Consider the following 9,695-nt stretch of genomic DNA (forward strand, 5'->3'; position numbering starts at 1 on the left):
CTTTCAGAAGCATTAACTCTAACCCTGGGTAGACAGTACCAACCTACATCCCCTACATCTGCTAGCCTACCACTGGAAGAGGTCATGCAACATACTCAACTATGCTAGAGCCCATAATAGCTTGTGGCTGCACACGAAAGTTTCTAGCAGGAATAATCTTATGATGCCTTTGAGCCTGGGTGGCGGACCATAGGAGGATCACATAGTATAACCCCGAGATCTCCTAGGACAACACTGGTATAACCCCAGGTGCCCAAACCAACAATCCACCCAGATGTGTATTAAAGTTGCCACCTTAAGTTGAACCATTAATTAACAATCTCGCATCTGTCATGGATACACTCAAACCCGATCCATGTCTACTCGCATAGCATGGCAATATAAGCATAACGTAGAAGTAACTCCCAAGGGTATCATAATAAAACAGGTAATAGGTTCTACCTCATCATCTACTTCCCAATACCCACATGTTAATCACATCCTACTCATGCAATGTTTGAGGATTGTATCTAATGCATAAAAACTGGGTATGAAAAAAGTATGATCAATGTGTTACTTGCCTTGCTGACGATCCGCAAAACCTAGTGACTCGTAGTAGCACGCTTCGCACTCCGAGAATTCTATCGCAAACAAACAATAGCATACATAAGCACTCAGCACAGATGCACGGGTAAAACTCAAATAAGAAGATCAAATCTGAAAACTCAACTGAAGAGATTCGATCTGCAAAAAGAATCAGCCAAATCGGAGCTACGGAACTGAAACTACGATCAAAAGAACTTCAAATTCAAATCAGCTTGAAACAAAATTTTAAATTTTCAAAACCTTGTTCAAGTTGTTTAAACAGAAAGAGGGTTTCGAGACGAAGATTTTGGCGTTGGTTTCACTGGATTTGGACAAACGGTTAAGAAACGGCGAGGGTTTGAAAATCAGGGGCTATTCTGCGATAAAAGTAATCGCGGATAGGTCCCTGGACGAAAATAAAATAAAAAGAAAAGACTAACGAACGAACGTTCGCTGTCTGAACCTAACCAGCGAATAGCGTTCGTAAAAACGAACGAACGGACGAACGTCCGCTAAATAACTAAACCGAGAAAACCGAACCGATAAAAATAAAAAAACGCATCTAGGATTTCTAAAAAACCTGATCGGTTTTTACCTAAACCGAAAAACCGGCGGATCCGGATCGAATCGGGAACGACGGCGGCTCTGGCGGCGAGGCGGCGACTCCGGCGAGGCGAGGCGAGGCGCTGCGGGGCGGCGGCCGGGTGCGGCGCGGCGGCGTGCGGCGCATGCAGCGGTGGCGGGCGCAGCTGCGTGCTGCTGCTGCTGCTACGGGAGGCGGGGGTCGAGGCGGCGGCGGCAGCATATAAAGGGGGAGGGGGAGGGGCTCGGCTTGGGCAGGGGGCAACCGAGGCGGCGGCGGTGTCCCGGACTCCGGCGGAGTTCGGCTTGGGCACGGCGTGCGGGCGCGGGGAAGGCGGCGACGGTGCAAGGCCGGCTGGGCTTCGGCCCAGTTCGGTCCGCGAAGAGTTTTTTTAAACAGATTCCACCGAAAAAAATCCTAAATAAATAAAAATAAAAATCTTAAAATGCCAAAACAAATTTTCACCGTCTAAATAAAATATTTAGAACAATTTGAACATTTTCTTGGCCTAATAATGCAATTTTGAAAAATAGCAATAAAATCCAAATAAAATCATTTATTTGATTTTAATATTTTTCCTCCAATATTTCATTTATTTTGGAGAAGTCATATTATCTCCTCTCATATAGTTTAATTTGAAATATTTTCGGAGAGAATAATAACTAAAACCAAAATGATCCTTGTTTCGATATTTGAGAAAATTCAAATATGAAAACGGTGAAATCCCCAACTCTCTCCGTGGGTCCCTGAGTTGCTTAGAATTTTGAGGATCGTAAAACAAAATGCAATAAAATATGATATGCATGAATAACCTATGTATAACATTCCAAATTGGAAATTTGGGATGTTACAAACCTACCCCCCTTAAGATGAATCTCGCCCTCGAGATTCGGGTTGGCTAGAAAATAGGTGTGGGTGGTCTTTGCGTAGGTCTTCCTCTCGTTCCCAGGTGGCTTCATCCTCGGTATGGTGGCTCCACTGAACTTTGCAAAACTTGATAACCTTGTTGCGCGTAACTCGGCTGGCAAATTCGAGAATCTTGACTGGTTTCTCCTCATAGGTCAGATCACTGTCCAACTGAATCGCTTCCAGGGGCACTGTATCTCTCAGAGGTATATCGGCCATCTTTGCGTGGCACTTCTTCAACTGGGAAACGTGAAACACATCATGGACTCTTGACAATCCTTCGGGTAACTCCAACTTGTAGGCCACTTCTCCCATACGTTCCAAAACTCGGTATGGTCCTACAAATCTCGGGGCTAGCTTTCCCTTGACTCCAAATCGTTTAACTCCTCGGAGCAGCGATACACGAAGATATGCCCTATCTCCGATTTCATAGACTACCTCCTTGCGTTTTGAGTCTGCATAACTCTTCTGCCTGGACTGAGCTACCTTCAGTCTGTCATGAATCATCTTAACCTTCTCTTCGGACTCTTTGATCAAATCTGGTCCAAACAACTGACGATCTCCAACTTCATCCCACATCAACGGTGTCCTGCACCTCCTTCCATACAAAGCTTCGAAAGGTGCCATCTTCAAACTGGCTTGGTAACTGTTGTTGTATGAGAACTCCGCGTAGGGTAAATTATCATCCCAACTAGATCCATAATCTAGCGCACAAGCTCTCAACATGTCCTCCAGAATCTGATTGACTCTCTCGGTCTGTCCATCTGTCTATGGATGAAAGGCTGTACTAAACTCTAGCCTGGTTCCCAAAGTCTGATGCAGCTGATGCCAAAACTTTGAAGTGAACTGTGTTCCTCTATCTGATACGATCGTCCTCGGAACTCCATGCAGACATACGATCCTGGTCATATATATCTTGGCCAACTTCGCACTTGTATAAGTGGTTTTCACTGGGATAAAGTGAGCCACTTTGGTCAAGCGATCAACTACTACCCAGATAGAGTCATATCCCGATCAGGTCCTGGGTAATCTGGTGATAAAATCCTTGCCAAGCTTATCCCACTTCCATTCGGGTATTGGCATAGGCTGTAGTAATCCGGCTAGCTTCTGATGTTCTGCCTTCACTCTCTGACATACATCACATACTGCTACATACTCGGCAATATCCTTCTTCATACCAGTCCACCAGAAATGCTCCTTCAAATCCAAATACATCTTGGTGTTTCCGGGGTGTATCGAGTATGGCGAGTCATGTGCTTCCTGTAGTATCAACTTCCCGATCTCTGCATTATTGGGCACATAAACACGGTCCTCAAACCACAAGGTGTCGTGCTCGTCCTCATGAAAACCCTTGGCTTTTCCTTTACTCATTCTCTCTTTTACCTCAGCAATCTCTTTGTCATCCTTCTGAGCTTCTCGAATCTTTCCCAATAATGTTGACTAAACTTCCAATGCTTCAACAAAACCTCTAGGAACTATCTCCAAATGAAGCTCCCTGAGATCCTCGGCTAACTCCTTTGGCAATCCTCCGCTTACGAGGGTATTGGCATAACTCCTCCGGCTCAAAGCATCTGCTACGACATTGGCCTTGCCTGGGTGATAGTGCAACTTCATGTCATAATCCTTTAGAAGTTCCAACCATCTCCTCTGCCTGAGGTTCAGCTCCTTCTGTGTGAAAATGTACTTCAAACTCTTGTGATCCGTGTACACATCACAACGGTTTCCAATAAGAAAATGTCTCCAGGTCTTGATGCATGCACTACAGCTGCTAACTCCAAATCATGCGTGGCATAATTCAACTCATGCGGTCGAAGTTGACGCGAGGCATATGAAACGACTCTTCAGTCTTGCATAAGCACACCTCCAAGTCCTAAGCGAGAGGCGTCGCAATACACTTGGAAATCCTTGCGTATATCCGGCAGAATCAGCACTGAGGCTGTAACCAAACGTTTCTTCAGCTCCTGAAAACTTGCCTCACATTCACCTGTCCATTTGAACTTGGTGTCCTTCTTCAACAACTCCGTCATGGGCTTTGCAATCTTTGAGAAATTCTCAATGAATCTCCGATAATATCCTGTGAGTCCCAGAAAACTGCGGATCTCTCCAACTGAGGTGGGTGATAGCCAATCAGTGACTGACTTAACCTTGGTGGGGTCTACTGATATTCCTTCTCCTAATATAACATGTCCAAGGAATCCAACTTCCTTCAACCAAAACTCGCATTTGCTGAACTTGGCATACAACCGATGTTCCCTGAACTTCTCGAGAACTAAACGCAAATGCTCCTTGTGTTCCACTTCATTCTTCGAGTATACCAAAATATCATCAATGAACACCACAAGAAACTTGTCCAAGAACTCCACGAACACCTTATTCATCATACTCACGAAATAGGCAGGGGCGTTAGTCAATCCAAATGACATAACCATGTACTCATATAGCATGTACCTTGTGGTGAAGTCTGTCTTAGGTACACTACTAGGAAAAGGCCTACTAGTGGCGCACCAGTTTTGCCTACTAATGGCGCACTACTGGTGCGCCACTAGTACCACGCCACTAGTATTTTGTACTAATGGCGCACCACTGGTGCGCCATTAGTATAGGCCACGGTGCGCCATTAGTATTTTTGAATTTTGAAGGCGGGAAAATAGTAGTGGCGCACCGTCTAACCCCCACCGTGCGCCATTGCTATTTTTGAATTTTGAATTTGGATCTGGATCGCGATTTTTTTGCCCATTTTTTGCTTGTTTTTTTGCTCGTTTTTTTTCAAATTTTGTTCTCGTTTTTGGATCTTGTACGTTATTTTGCCATGTTCTTTTGCCGGAGAGGAGTTCGCCGGAGAGGAGGGCCGAGGTCACCGGAGAGGCGCTCGCCTACATCGCCGGAGAGGAGGAGGAGGTCGCCGGAGAGGAGTTCACCGGAGCATCGGAGAGGAGGAAGGAGAAACCATGAGGGGAGGGGAGGAGAGGAGGGAGGAGGAGCTCACCGGAGAGGAGGGAGGAGGAGCTCACCGGAGAGGAGGGAGGGAGGAGCTCACCGGAGAGGAGGGAGGAGAAACCGTGAGGGGAGGGGAGGAGAGGAGGGAGGAGGAGGTCGCCGGAGAGGAGGAGGAGGTCGCCGGAGAGGAGGATGGTAGTATGGTGGAGGAGAGAAGGGGAGAGGGAGTGGAGGAGATGAGGAGATGGAGTGGAGGAGAGGTAGAGTGGAGGAGAAGAATGAAGAGGTAAGGAGGAGAGGACCACGCCCAGCCATATATACGGCATAGTAATGGTGCACCGTGGGCAGGTGTGCCATTACTAACTTTTTTTATTTTTTTTTGATTTATTTTGAATTTTGAAGGCGGGAAGATAGTAATGGCGCACCATGGGCAGGTGCGCCATTAGTAAGTTTGAATTTTTTTGCCTCTCCAGATCTTAAAAGCCCCGTATCTTTTTTTCTGTTAGGTTTTTGAGGATTTTGAAAATGTTTAACGGGGTTCCCTCGGTTAAATTCAGATGTAACTTTTCAAGTAGATGATTTTTCATATAAAAAACTTTTTCTCCGAGTTCGTATGCAAAAGTTATGCCCATTTTACAAATTCTTGAGAGATTTTGCAAAAAAGTCAAAAATTCATGTTTGTAAATTTTGCTAACAACTAGACCACATATCACATGGGAATCTTATTTTCTTTTATTTTTTTGACATTTCTATCATTTTCTTTTATTTTTTTAAAAACTGAAAAGGCGGTGCACTGGGGGGGTGCATTCGGGGGAATGTTTGGGCCAAACTACTAATGGCGCACCGTGGGAGTGGTGCGCCATTACTAGTTCAACTAGTAATGGCGCACCACTCCCACGGTGCGCCATTAGTAGTTTAAAAAATAAAATAAAAAAAATTGATTTTTTTGAAACATAATTACTAATGGCGCACTGTGGGAGTGGTGCGCCATTACTAGTTTAACTAGTAATGGCGCACTATCCCCTGGTGGGCCATTACTAGTTTTGAAAAAATAATTTTTTTTTACTAATGGCGCACCGTGCATGTGGTGCGCCATTAGTATTTACACACTAATGGCGCACCAACACATGGCGCGCCATTACTATTTAGTAATGGCGCACCACATGCACAGTGCGCCATTAGTGTCCATATTGGCTATAGCTGTTTTTGTAGTAGTGGTATATCCTGTTCTCGGATCTTCAGCTGGTGATATCCTGATCGCAGGTCGATCTTTGAAAACACTTTAGCTCCTTGCAGCTGGTCAAACAAATCATTGATCATCGGCAGTGGGTACTTGTTCTTGATCGTTACTTCATTCAGTGCACGATAATGAACGACCATTCTTAATGATCCATCCTTCTTCTCAACCAAGAGGACTGGGCTCCCTATGATGATGAACTTCATCGGATGTAACCTTTCTCCAATAACTCCTTAATCTGCTTTTTGATCTTATCCAGATCATTCGCGGGCATCCGGTATGGTCTCTTTTATATTGGTTCGGTGCCTGGCAACAGCTCTATCAAATACTCAATATCTCGATCTAGCGGCATGCTTGGTAATTCCTCTGGAAATACATCTGGGCAATCCTTCACTATAGGCACTTCCTCCTGAACAACTCCTGAGAGGGAATTTACTTGAGTCCTTCTTGGAGTATGCTTGGATACATACTTGATCCTTTTTCCCTCCGGGGTGGTGAGCAGAATTGACTTGCTAGCGCAGTCAATGTTTCCTCCATACTTCGATAGCCAATCCATTCCTAGTATCACATCCAATCCTTGTGACTCCAGGATTATTAGGTCTGAGGGGAAAACATGGCTGCCAATGGTTAAGGGTAACCGGTCGCACCATCGGCTGGCCATATACTCTGCACCGGGTGAGCTCACTAGCAAGGGTGTCCTAAGGGCTAGGGTTGGCAACTTAAACTTGTCCACAAATCCCCTTGATATGTATGAATGCGATGCACCAGTATCAAAAAGAACGAGAGCGGTAAATGACTTAACCAAAAACTTACCGATAACTGCGTCTGGCTGCTCTTCAACCTCCTCCACGTAAACGTGGTTCACTTGTCCCATGTTGAAAGGGTTGGGCTTCTTCCCAGAGCTTCCATTGCCATTTCCATTCTTTGCTTCAGGACACTCAGTGGCATAGTGTCCAGTCTTCCCGCACTTGAAACAAGTAATGTGACTTTGATCCTTCTTGGCGGGTGTGGCTGGGTTAGAGCGGTTCTGATTGCTACCTGCTCCATTCCCATTTCCATTCTTGGGGCCACTGTGGTTATGCGAAACTCCTCCATTGTGGGTATGGTCTCCATGGTTATGGGTAAATCCTCCCGAGTTTGGGGTAAAACGAGGCTTCTGCTGAGCTCCTGAATTGTACTTCCCTTCTCCATACTTCCTTTTGCGACTCTCAATCTGCTGCTGCTTCCCTTCAATCATAAGAGCCTCATCTACCAACTCCTGGTAGTTGTTAAATGTTGCCACCATTAACTGCATGCTCATTTCATCATTCAGCCCTTCCATGAATTTCTCCTACTTCGCGGCATCTGTAGCCACATCATCTGGGGCATAGCGAGATAACTTACTAAACTCATCTACGTACTGAGCCACAGTACGATTTCCCTGGCGTAAGTTGCGAAACTCACGCTTCTTCATACTCATAGCTCCAGTTGAGACATGAGCACTGCAGAATGCTTGCTGAAACTAATCCCGGGTGATATTGGCTATAGGGAAAGTGGTCGTGTAATTCTCCCAACATGCGGCTGCGGGTCCATCCAATTGATGTGCGGCAAAACGCACCTTCTCCGCATCTGTGCAACCTGCGGTGGTCAACTCCCTTCCAATCCTGCGTAGCCAATCATCAGCAACTATCAGCTCGGTGCTACTGGAAAACACCGGCGGCTGCAACCTTAGAAAACGGGCTAAGTTGTCAACTGGAGGTGCTGGCGGTGGGTTGTTGTTGTTGTTGTTGTTGTTGTTACCTTGGTTCTGGACTAACAACTGCATCAAGGCATTCTGCTGCTGGATCAACTGAGTGAGCTCCGGTGGGAAGGCAAATCCGGTGTCACGTCTCGGAGGCATCTGATGGGTTTAGAGGGAAGAGATTAGAATAGAGTGAGGTCTAAGGGGAAAATCACTACCCATATGCCCATGAGACAAACAAATCAATTCATATCATATCACTCAATCAATCATGCAAGGGCATACAATTGATCTAACTATCGTTACAGTGCTCGGACTATACTATTTACATGGGGGAATACTACTGATCATATGGTGGTCTACTAGAAATTTTGATCGGTGGAAGACTCCATGATATCTGCTCCAGCTTCGTCTTCATAATCATCATCACTACTGTCGGGGTCAGAGTCGGTGTCGTCGATGATGATGTAGTCTTCAGAACAAATGTCCTTGGATTGGTCGTCATCTCCTTCTGGCGCGGGGTCTCCCATAAATACTCCTAGCTTCCTGGTTAGGTCGTCATTCTTCTCCACTAGTATCGCGATTTCCTCCTCGTATCCGTCGCGTGTAGATTTGAGTTCTTATTCTAGCTCCTTGTTCCTGGTCATCAGCTTCTTCAGATCTATCATGGTAGCGCACATCTGGTTCTCCTGGCGTCGAATGTGCTGGTTTAACTCCTGGATGAAAGCTGCAATGGACCTGTCCCTCCTGGTGCTGATCATCTCCCATTGCTCGTCTCGGTGCCCACATATCTGGTAGATGGTGTCCATAAGTTCGTTGTGATAAACTTCGCCGATGCGTCCCATGGCGATGTGGGCTGCCATGTTCTTTCCTAGACTCCAGGTTGGTGCATCGAAGGAAAACTCTATGGGCTTAGTAACTGGCGTGAATGTCCTTCCTGGAACTTGAACTCGAATCATCCAACGCTCCTCTTTTGGTAAAGTGGCGGTGTAGGTCCCAGTGAAGCTTGGTATTCCAATGTTCAGGTACCTAGTGACTTCCTTCAAGTGTCGTCCAAAGGGTGTGTCTTCATCCGGTTGTGCAAACTTGTTCCTTGAGTCCGCCATCCTATAGAGTAGAAAATGGAGAGGAGTCAGAAATGAGTAGAGAAGAGTGACCTATGGCTCATCTTAGTGGTCGTGTCCTACATTCAGCGTATGCTCTGATACCATCTTGTAGCGACCCGACCTCAGACGGTCAAGTCTCTGTGTTCAATGTCATCCCTGGATCGGTAATGCTGACACACACAATACTCGAATGGATTTATAACAGAGTAGCAATCACACACTTATTACATCAAATGTCTCAAGAGAGAGCTTATTACAATAAATATGTCTTAAGGCCATCTAAATAAGATAACAGCGGAAGGCTTGGAAGATAAAGTGAGTCCAGCAACTCCAACGGCATATCTGAGTGCACGACAAACGACCTAGCGCACCTTACTCTTCGTCTGAAAAGTCTGCAACATGATATGTTGCAGACCGAAAACGGGTCAGCACATGGAATATGCTGGCAATATAACACAGTAGAGCAATGAAGAGAATAAAGGCTATCACTACATGCATATATGGCTGGTGGAGGCTCTACGGTTATAATGTTTTGCGAAAAGCCAATTTTTCCCTACAACAAAAGGAATATATTTTTATTTAACTATCATGGTAGTTGAAACATTGAGAAGGTACCCCCATCTCAATCCCAATTAAAAGTAA

Source organism: Aegilops tauschii, chromosome 5 (assembly GCF_002575655.3).
Source record: "Aegilops tauschii subsp. strangulata cultivar AL8/78 chromosome 5, Aet v6.0, whole genome shotgun sequence".
In the NCBI taxonomy this organism is placed as follows: Eukaryota; Viridiplantae; Streptophyta; class Magnoliopsida; order Poales; family Poaceae; genus Aegilops; species Aegilops tauschii.